At 43.2% G+C, this 11,596-nt stretch overlaps 1 long non-coding RNA gene across 1 annotated transcript; it reads left to right on the top strand.

Annotated features, from left to right (window-relative positions):
* Positions 1 to 3,433: 3,433 nt before the first annotated feature.
* On the top strand, positions 3,434 to 4,558 carry LOC108448006. The gene is made up of 2 exons (XR_001863761.1): positions 3,434 to 4,285; positions 4,392 to 4,558. It is a non-coding gene; the product is annotated as an uncharacterized LOC108448006 (long non-coding RNA).
* Positions 4,559 to 11,596: the final 7,038 nt, after the last annotated feature.

Below are 11,596 nucleotides of genomic sequence, written 5' to 3'. Positions count from 1 at the left end.
CTCCTAAGGAAATATCTTTATAATATTAGGCTGGAATTTAGAGGTACTGCTCACAATGAGCTCAAGTTTGGCTTACTTACTTATACTCCCATTGACTTACATTTTCATACTCCCATTAGCTGCATTTTTCATACTCCCTTTTTTTAGTTGCATATTAAAATTGTGACCTTTAAATTCACTTTTCCATCACATATAGTACCTTTTTGTTACTTATGTTTTTAGGAAGCCCCAAACTGACTTAAACCTCAAATCTGGTACTGCAGATACAGCTCAAACAGTGTCGGTGCAGCTCACTGGGTAAATAATTATGTGGCCTTAGTTTCATATTACGTTAGACTAAAGCCATAATTGCTGGTAATTCAATATGACAAAGGAAAGGAAACATCATATTCAGCAAATTAGGCTTCGTATGACGGCATTACTTACGAAATGAACAGTTGGTCAAGGACTTTTAAGGACTATAAATAGCAGGAACCTGTAAATTCAAAGAGTGGAGTTTTTAGTGATGGAAAGCAGAAGCATTGCAGCTATTGGCATAACAAAGCAGAAAGAACCCTTCTGTGGCCTTGAGGGCTGAAGGGAGAAGTAGGTGGATCACATTCATTAAACATCCCAAGGGATGGGCTTTCTTTTAAAAATTTCAGTACTTCTGATCAGTGAGCAGCAGTTCTTCGAGAGTTACTGGGGTTTGCTCTCAAATTAAAGTTCAATAATATTTCCAGGTGAAAAACTGCCTCTGCTGAGAGCAGCAGGAGACTTGCTATTGATTTGGCTGGGAACAAGGTCTCACCAAGCATGGCAGGGCAGGGAGGATCTTCACTTTTCTGTTTACAAGCTTTAAGGATGTAAAGAGTGCAGAACAGGTCTGCACCAAGACCCTTTCCAGGACTGCTGAGCTCAGTGAAAATTGCCTTGCCTTTGTTCAGGTTTCCTGTGCTGAGGTCTCACTGGGTGTCTGGAGGTGGCAAAGCAGCAGGATTTTAGCATCACTGGAGTCTCTGGCCTGAGCTGTGTTCCTCCAGAGAGCTGCCCTCACCCCCGTGTCCTGCTGCCCACTGCTGTTGATGGGAACTCTTGCCATGCCTTTTCTGAGGAAAAGAATTGGGTTTTGCTACATCATGGAGGTTTTACTCCTTTCTGATTTTGATGTAAGGATTAAAATCTAAATGTTTGAGTCCTGACAGAAAATTTGGTTTCATCGTGAATTTTAGTTTCTTTTTATCTTGTTCAATTATCTGTCCATTAATGTCAGGCAGGAAAATGTTTTTAAGAGTATTCAAAAAGTGATAGAAATCCAACCATTTCCTATAATTTCCCTGTGGAAAATATAAAAAGCTGAGAAAATAAATCCTCCCCTGTTCTGAAATGAACATTTGAAGATCTATTTATTTCTATTTTTCATCTTGAAAAATAAATTTCTGAAATGTTTTGTCCTGTCTGCCAGATGCTTTTGCTTGAGTCATGCATTTTCTCGAAATAAAACCCCCTCAAACATTTGACACGTCCTGTCTAAGGGCCAGTGCTTCTTACATGCCGTTGATAGTGAAGACCTCTTACCTACCAGCAGTGACTGAGGAATCTCTTGGAAAGGAATCATTCCCATCTTTCAAGAACAATATATTTTTTATCTTATCTAAGAGTCTTGGATCAATAGGATAAAATTGACATAAGTCTTTTATCAAGCCTATACATTTTATCAAAGCACTGATCAAGAACTCAAAAGAGATTTGGGTAAAAATCTAAGCAGAAGAATGAAAGACTGTGAGTTGTGATATGTCTATCCCTGCCAACAAGCTCTATGTTCAAACAAAATACCTCATTCCTGGCAACCTTGCCATTGATTTTATCTTTAAGCACCTTGTCTGTAGTCTCACCTTCCTTTCTTCCCCTGATCCCAGCAGGGCTGGGTGGGTGTCAAGGGAAGGGCTCCAAACTGATCAATAGACTTTGGATCAGGCTATAGGCAATTACCGGGCAGTAATAAAAGATTTCAGGTAACATCTAGGGTGTGTTCAAGCCAGTTTTCCTACAAGACTAGGCAAATAGGGAAAAGATACACGTAATTTACCCTTTTGTATTTTTATTTCAGTCTGAAAATGTCAGCCAAAGCTCCAATTTACCTTTGCCTTTCAGTATTTGAAATCCTGTGTTTTATCCTACATTGTATGGTTTTGAAAAGTACTTTTTCAATTTAAAATATTTTAAAAAGTGCCTCATTTTCTCTCATCTCTTAAACTGTGTTCCAACAAAGACACAGAACCACTGAAAGGTGATTTACAAATTTCTCTTACTCTTAGCAATTTCAACAGGCAAATGAAATGAGCCATTCCTCTGCCTGGCATTGCTTGGTACACACTTGTATCACAAAGACACCAACTTGCCCCTGCTGTGCCTCTCACCTTCCCACCACACAGAAATACCTGCTGCCAAATACCCTGGGCCTAATTCTTTGCTCTTCTGTCTCCTCAGTCCCTCAATCCTGTGAACAATAAGTGTTTGTCAAGCTGGCTTCCACAGCCGCTAAATGGTTCTGCAATAAACATGAGGATCATAATTAAGATGAAAATATTTTCCCTCCTCTGTGTCCTCAGTAAACTAAAGGCAATGCTGTAGGTCAGCGTAGAGCTACACAGCACACCTGAACCAACCACAAACAGGATTTTCCAAGCTTAAAGTTGTGTGATGGATCTGCCTTTTCCTACCTTTCTCTGTATGTGGCTCATATATAGCAACACTTTTTTGTAGTAGCAGCAGTAGTAGCAGTAGCAGCAATGCAGATCTCGGGTGGTTTAAGTGAAAGACACAAACACGCGCTGAAGAGTTGCCAGCGTTTGCACACCCACAGGTGCAGAAGCAACCTGGCCTCTCTAAAAAACAGCTTCTGAGCCTTTCACCTGAGGCAGCTGAGGCGCTTCTCGCTACTGCAGCTCTCGAACTGCCAGGCAGCATTTACCCAGAGCTCTAAGAAGCTATTGCATTATGCCCTAGTAGTGTCCATGTATTGATCACGGGTGAAAGATTGCTAATTACGCACATTCCCATGACTAAAAAGCTCAGACTGAAATGCTGTTTATAAATTATTCTCTTACACAACGGAAACCCTTTCCTGTTGCATTAGATCAAGGTGCTCCCTTGCCAGAATAGAGGGATCCATGGGTCATGCTGGGGTATGTGCCCCTGGAGCTTCCCAGTTCCTCCAGGCGCACGGGGAATGCACAGGGCATGGCTGGGGCATTGCAGAGGCCAGCAAGTGTGGAGGCTGTTGGGCCCGTGGTACAAGGGACAAAGGGTATCCATTGGTGGGACAGTCCCTAGTACCAAGGAACCTCCCCACATTAGGGTGACAAAAGAGGCTTCTCCCAGGATGCTCTGTCCTGCTATGATAATGTGCTCCAGTTCTGCTTCCCTGGTTGGCCTCCCCGCCCCTTGTTACCTAATATGTCCCTGCCCTAGAATGTTCTCCACTCCAGGTTCCCCCATTGGTCCTTGTCCCATCGCCATTCCCCCAGAGTTTCCCCATTGGCTCCCTTACCCTAGTCCTGCCTGTGTACCGCCCCTGTGCCCTCAGACCATTGGTCCCTGATGGTCACCCCGCTCCCATACTTACACGTGGATCCTCCAAAGTTATTTGTCTTTGTCCCTGGATCTGTTCAGGAGCGTGGCTACATTAAACTCCCCCCGTGGAACCCCATACGAGGACCCTTCCTGCATCTTTGCCGTCAGCCCATTTTAAGGAGCTATCCATGTGCGTGTGAGTGTGTGGTGGTCCTGCCGAGCGGCTTTGCCTTGGAGGCAGTTTTAGAAAGGTCGCGGCACCTCACCATCCGGCACCGCCAAGCTGGAGACCGCGACGAGCAAGCAATAGCATCAGCTTTGCTTTCCCAGGCACCACAGAGTGGATAAACATGGATGGATCTTACGTGCCAAGAGGAGGAATGTAATTATTAATCTCATTTCCTCAGAGAGGACAAGGGGTGATTTATTTGGTATTTTACTTCTATAACACATTCAACGTGAGAGCTATCCCTTTGATTTTATGCCTTTCCTGCTACAGCTGCTTGCACCACTGAAATACTGTGGAAGTCTCATCCTGGCCACAAAGAGAAGGGAGTGACCAGGAGTGAAAGTCTGGGTCTGATGATCACATCCCATGGAGTAAAGCATGTCCTAGTGGCCACATGCTCCTGGGGGAAGAAGAAACCATAGGGACAGAGAGAAGTCCCCTTGCTGGGGCATGAGAGAGGGATGAGCCCTGGGGACAGCACAAGGCCACAGGTCTGGAAAGGTGAGAGTCATATCTTGGTGGCTGGGCTTTGGCAGGCTCCCCACAGAGGTGGGGAAAATGGTAATTTGAAAAATGATGCAAAGATTAATATTTCTTATTGTTCCAGGAAACGAGAGTTTCTTAGTGTCTCTCCAAGGACTTGAAATAGAAGTCCTGAATTTCTCCTGCCAGTATGAATAGCTGGAAACTTAGACTTTTGCCATATGTTGCTGAAACTTTGATGGAGAACTTTCCTTCCTAAAATAAAGTTGATGTGATTTGAGTATTAAAGCAGCATTGAGGTCCTGAGCTTAAGTTTCTCCTCTAAACTCAATTTTTTGCTATCAGTCTGTACAGTTAAAAAAATTAGTGAAGACCGTTTGCCCTGTTTTGAGGATTTTTTATTGGTAAGATGCAATAGGGACCACCTGTTTTATCTCCTGTTCACGGACCCATTTTCAGGGCTGAGTAAGGCCCTCATATATGAGACTGTAGCAATTTAGGATTTTATGAACATCACATTACCTTGCAACAGATTTACAAACTTAAGTCAATTTATCTCCTGATTCTAAAATATAACAACTGAATTGCAACCAGAACTATGAGTTAGTTAAAATATTACATGTAATGAAAGCACAACCTGGCAAGAAGTGAAATTGGAAAGTTTGTTCCTCAGAAATTTCTATATCACCATGGAAAAGATCTTGTCTCTCTCCTGTGTCCATTTCACTTCTTCATCTCCCCACTGTCTTCCTGCTTTCATGAAATATATAGTCATTTACTTGTCTGTCAATTTACTGCTTAGTAAATTGATTAGGGACTGGTTCAGTATTAGGGGATGGACAAGCATGAGAAAATATCACAATCACATAAAATCAATTTCTTTGAGAAAGAAGAAAAATAAGGCTGAGAAGCGCCCTTCACGACATAGTAAGACTTGGGATAATTTAATATATGCAAATGTATACAAAGTGCCATAGAGGATATAAATTTTACTGAACATTAATTGGAAGTGATCTATGGTATCACATAGAGGTTTGAGTGGGCAGGCCATTTCCAGTTTGCATTTATGTGTGTGAAATGTGTGTGTGTGCACAGATGCACACGTGCACACAGCTCCGGCAGTGATTACCGGTGCTGAAAGCAATCACACACTGCAGCTGACAAGTCAAAGATCAAGTAGAAGTTTTTTTGTAAAATGGGGGAAATCCTGCTTTGAATAACCAATGACTTGACCTTTGTCAGCTGTTAGTCTAGTTGGTAGCAATTATCCAAAGGAGATTAAATTATCAGTCTCAAGGCAAGGTACTTTGCATCTTGAACAAGACCAGGGATTAAACACAGATATTTTCTGAATGCCAAGGGAGTTTCCAGCAGGATAACGATTTCAGAGGAAAAGCACACTACTGCGAGTTTTCTTCCCCCTTCCTTGCTCCTTTCCCTTAGCTTGAGAGCCCTGAGGAAAGCTTACCATGGGCTGGTGACAGCACTACTGGCTTATCCAGCAGGCTGCAGGTGGGACTGAAATAGCAGCACTCGCTGTGCTTGCAGATCAGGCAGCTGGTGTGTGAGTCCTGCTGTGGGAGCACCTTCACAAACACCTGTATGCCAGGTCACGGTATTTTGTGGTTGGATGCTGACTTTTAAGGCCTGACACCCATTCCTGAACACCATCCAGAGTCCCAGGTCCATCCACCTCCTCAGGAGTGCCAAGGTATCCCCCCAGAGACAGGACAGCTGTGCTCAGGCTGGGCTGGGTGATGATTTGCCTCAGGGGTACATATGGTGCTGTTACTCACAACACCATGGTGCCAGGTGGTGCCCGGACAGCTGGCACAGCAGGCAGAGCTGGCTGGAAGGCAGGATTCAGCCACACCAGCTATCCCCACCACCCACCTTGGCAATGGAGTGGTTGCTGCAGGCACTATCCCACCTGCTCCAGGGCAGGACTGCCTGCGTGGGCTGAGGCACCCAGAGCTGGTGGTTTAAACCCAGCTATCTGCTTTTACAGGAGGGGGCTGTGGAGGGGCTGTAGCTTTCCTGCTCCACTGGGGCACTGGGCCGCTGGTCCAACCATCTAAGTCCATCAAACACTGGGAGACCAAACCTCCCAGGTGAGGACATGGTATGCAGTAGGCAGCAGCTGCACCTGCCAGCCCTCGTTGTTATAGAGAAACTTAAAACACCTGAGGTCTGGGGGTGTGGAGCGAGAGTAGTTTCCTTTGGGTATTTAGGCTTTTTTCTTCTCATTTTTCCCCTCTAGTGCTTTAAAATAAGAGACTAGGCCAGTGCTCTGAAAGTCTGCAGAATGTGACTTGGACTGTGACAACTCATCCAAATGAATGAGCAGGTTAGTGGTCTTAATGTAGCCCCTTTGAGGGGTCCTAGAGAAATAGCTATGCCATGCTTCCACAGTCCAGGGTACTGGCTGGTTCTGGCCATTCTACCTTTGCAGCAAGCCTTTGGTTTTTCAGCACATTGCCTGACTGAGCAAGCTCTCTAATTTACAGCTGGTAGGAAACCCTACAGCACATGACCTAGTCCCTAAATCTGTACATGAAAACAGAACTTGAAGAAATTTTGTTTTCTAATAAATACAACTTTGAGCATGTTGTATGCTGGTGAGACCTGGTGAGCTCCAGAGGTCCTTTCCATCCTGAGCAGTTCTGTGTAAACGGCGTGGATAGGGCCAGAATCTGTACCAGATCTGAGTGTATGGTTTAGGTGAATATTTAAACTCTAAAATATTTTTATTACAAAAAATATAGACTTAAAATGCGCTGATTCTGTACTGGAGTCCTCACCTCTATTGAAGATGTATTCTTTTAAAAAAAATCTATTTGCGGGCCTGGGCACTGGCATTTAAATAAATTATATAGAATTTAAAGCATATGCTTGAACTTTTGAGTCCAGCATTTAAGTTTATAAATCTTGGGAGAGGTTTTTTTGTTTTCTGTTTTTTTTTTTTTTTACATCTGTCATGTACATCTTTCCACATAGTAAACACCTTCATCTTCAATTGGCAGTGGGCTGCGGGGAGCAGGATTTGCTCTGTTTGTATGGTGGGATGCTGTGGAGTGCTCTGGCCAGCCCTTGGCTTGATGGCATGATGGCAAATGTCTGCAGTGAGTCAAACTGGATCCAGTGCTGATCGTGTCTGAATGGTCCCCAGACGTTGGTTTCAAGATCCAGGCGAGGTTTTCTTCAATCCTGCTGCAGCAGATGGCTGTAAACATTTCTGTAGCTGTTCAGGCTCAAGTAAAGCTGGTTGAGGCAATGTGAAATTCTAGGTCAAAAGGTGAAATGCTGCTAAATTTAAGATTCAAGTTTATGTAGATGAGTAAATGGTTACTTGGACTGTTTCCATTTCAGTTGCACTAAGTAAGGTATGGCTCTTCCAGCATGTCTCCCTGCCACAGCCACTTCACAGGAGTTATGAAGAAGGTCCTCCCCAAACATGTTTTCCGAAGTATGCAAGCCTAATTGCTCCTGTGCATCCAGGCTTGTCTCTATAAATGTTTGGATTTGGCTCTGTAGGTTCACTTCATCATCCCTTATACAGGATTAAACAGTGTATTCTCCTGTCAGTTTGTTCCTACCACTTGTCTTCAAACAGTGGAAAAACCTGAGCATTAGAGATGTTTGGGGTAAGAATCCATTCGCAGATACACAAATATATTTGATGGGATCCTCTCACTGGGAGAGAGTGAGGTTTTGGGGCTTTTTTTTTTTTTTGTCAAAGCTTAAAGGGACAAAACTGGAATACCAGCAGAAAAGCGGTGGTTTAAATCATGTTTAAAGGAATCGTTTTTGCACACAAGTACTCCTTCCCCAAGCCCGGTGTTGGATGAGGATGCTGCTAGTCCTTTCTGAAGGGACAGAAAAACAGACTCTCTGTCTTTTAAACAGCTTGTGAAACTCTTGGTTTGATAATTGCAGCTTGTCTGCACAGCTCCCAGATGTGTTTAAATCATACTGGGTATAACCCTTCCATTTCTGCTTCCAGGCTGGTGTGTGGTTTGTTTGTTGCTGAGTAACTGCAGTTGTGGGATAGAGATGTCCAAATTTAGCAAAGGTGAGGTTATCTATTGCAGTGACCTGCTGCAGAGGAGGCACGTACGAGGAGGACTCAGTAAATACAGGAATGTGAGCCTGGAGCCTCCCCCCTCTCTGGGCTCCGTGGCAATTGCTGCCACCCTGCTGATCCCCTGCAGTTGCTATAGGTGATGCCAGGCACAAGCTCAATGTAAGATCTTCTTCCTGTCTCTGGGGATCTGGTAATCCATACTGTGAGGAAGAATTGATGGGAAACAGTTTACAACATCTTGCTATGAACTGGCTCTTGGTCATCTCCAGTAGCATTAACTTTCCAAGTGCATTATTATCTCAGAAGCTATTTTAGACTTCTCTTTTTTTAAACTGATGACATTTTTCACTTGCTGGTCATCTCTTTATCTACTATTTCTTAGTAACACTTCAATACACTGTGCTGATTTAGTGTATCTCTTTAATACCAAATTAGTATTAAAAGTTCCCTTTTCAGCAGCAATTTGCAGTTAAACATACTTTTGTTTCATATATAGCCTTCTTCAAAACTGTTGGTGCTAAGTTATATATTGTTCCACTTAAAGGAATTTTTTATGTGCGATTTAGTGAAATTATTTGTCAGACTCACCTTGATTTACAACTGCTTTCATACAGATCTGTCCCAAAAGAGCCAACTTGATTCCTATGCTTTGTTCCTTCATTTACCATCTTCATAGTTTTTCTTCTTTTATTATTTTTCATTTTCCACATACTATTGAGAATTAAATAACTTGGATACTTGGTTATTACCAACAAACTGAGATTTAAAGTCTGCCAGACTTTCAGTAGTTCAAGACGCAGAATTAGATACAGGTTTCATCCTGGACAAACAAGCTTTTGCCAGGTATTAATGTCTGACACTGAATGATAGTGGTTGAACATTCTAAACACAGGGGAAAAAATCAACCCCTGTATGGCACTGATGTGAAGGGCTTGTTTCATTAAACTGCCACCTCAGGCTAATGTAATAAAGAGCAGATTGGTGTTAGATGTTGGTTTTGTTGCTCTCCCCAGAAACCTCCCTCAGGGAGAGTTCATTTACCTCCAACACTTGAAAAAAAGCAACAGGTTGGCAAATATAACTTTTTCTGCCTGCAATGGAGACACCAAAGTGATCCAGATGAGCTGGAGCCATGTGGGAATAGGTGCAGCACACAAGCACAGAACCAGCAAATACAGGGACGTTGTCTCCTTGCAGAGATTCTGTCTGACTGAAGGCTGTGTAGGGGATGGGCTGCTGCCCCAAGTCAGACATTCTCCCCTCTCAGGTTTCCCCTTGAGCTTTTCCTCAAAAAAGAAACTGGAAGGAAATACCCTGGAGTTCTTATATAGTTCTTATAGTTCAGCATGTACATAATACATGTTTTGTACAAATACAGCCATAATTGTATTTTTCTGGAGAATAAACATAAACTCTGTGTATGATAAGAACATGCAGGGGCTGTGTTATATGGGCAACTAACAGGCTGTATCCTGAAAAGCTGAAACTCTTCTTTGGCATTAGGAATCTAACTTTGACCAGATGTTGATGGTAATTGAGTTGAAATAGCATGATGGAAATCGCCCAGTGGGAAACAATTTAGCTTTTAACATGTCATAACTTAAACCTTGATTTAGTGTATTGCATAGAAGTGGGCATGACTTGTATTTGATACATCCTCTTTTTTATTAGTACTCTGCAAAGTGAAGCTCTTAAGGTGCCTGTGGTGTGTGTGTGGGGGGGTGTATTCCAGCTCTGGGCTTCCTCAGTGCTACTTTTTCTGCTAACCTCTCAGCTCATAGGAGCACAGAACAGTTTACCTTGGAAGGGACCTGGAGATCACCCTGTGCAGGGTTGATTTTAAAACGGTTTGTCAGGCTCTTGCCTGGTTGAGCCTGTGCTGATACATTTAGCTCCTCACAAACATTACTCAAAGGGCTTAAGTTAAAAAGTTTACTGGGGAAGCAAATACTGAAGATTTTACATAAAAGCTGCATGCACAAATAGATTCTTACTTGTGCTTGTGTCTATGTAATACATTACACTCAACCACATGGAGTAGGGAGCTATTATTATGACCACACTTGTGAAAATATTTGAATTTAGTTTACTTTACGTAAACACTCTGGCCTTAAATCCGCAGTGAATGGTAACATGTATAGCACAGCAGTCCTGTTCTCAGGACAAATGCCTGAAGGGACTTTCAGTGTTTCCATCCTAACCCTCTCAAGCAGGGGGCCATACCTTGGCCTTAAAATTTTTCTCTGAAATATTTTCTCTGAAGAAAATTCTATGAAAACCTGTATGTTCAAAGGGGTAAAACTACTCACCCTCCCTCACTACCCTAGCAATTCAGTGGAGGGGAGAGTTTGCATATGCCTCCCACACTCACCGCTGGCTGATTGGGTGGCTGTCAGCAGGGTGGACCCAGGGGTCACTAAGAACAAACCTAGTGCTTGAGACCTGTTCCATATGGGTAAGGTCCTGGCTGAAACATTTCAGAGAAGCTAAGAAGCTGTTTGGAAATCTAGCCATGAGAAGCATGTTAAAAACCCAGTACTAATGCAAACCACATGGCTGAGACTTCATTTAGCTATTTAGAAAACAGGAGCACAGTACAGTACATGGCTGCAATGCTTGATTTCTTCCCCCACCTTCCCCATTTTATTAATTCCTGCCCCTGCAGGAAGGATGCTTTCTGCTGTGTTATGGCCTCATGATTTAACACCTTTAATTCCTGGAGCTTTTGCATTGCTTGTGTTTGAATCCTATCTTGAGAAGCCCACAGATAATATTCTTGTACCTGACACTACTTCACACAAATCCAGCTGACAACTGAGAATGGAAAGTGTCCAACTGACCCTTGCATCTGGTCCAGCCTTTCACGTCAAGGACCAAAGGCAACAGCAGTATATTTTGGGACCAAGACAGGATGTTAGCCTAGTGTGTCCTTCCCCAAGCACAAACCAACTTCAAAAGGACTGTACTGACAGAGAAGACCTATGGACAATACTCCAGTGCATGGCTCTTTGTGGCAACAGCCACACACAAACACTTTCCTGGGTTCTGGGACGGCAGGTAAGAGTCCCATGCTCTGCTCACATTTGGCACTTCACCACAACATGGCTGAGCTCCTCTCCTTCCTTGGCACAGCTGTGTTTAGCTGGAGATATGGGCATGACAAGACTAAGTGGCTTATGAGGAATTAAAAAAAAAAAAAAGTCACCATTTAAGTAGACAAGATCAGAGAGAGAGAGAGAACAATA

The sequence above is a fragment of the Corvus brachyrhynchos genome, unplaced genomic scaffold (assembly GCF_000691975.1).
Source record: "Corvus brachyrhynchos isolate BGI_N302 unplaced genomic scaffold, ASM69197v1 scaffold14, whole genome shotgun sequence".
Classification (NCBI taxonomy): Eukaryota; Metazoa; Chordata; class Aves; order Passeriformes; family Corvidae; genus Corvus; species Corvus brachyrhynchos.
This window is presented reverse-complemented; position numbering and strand designations above follow the sequence as displayed.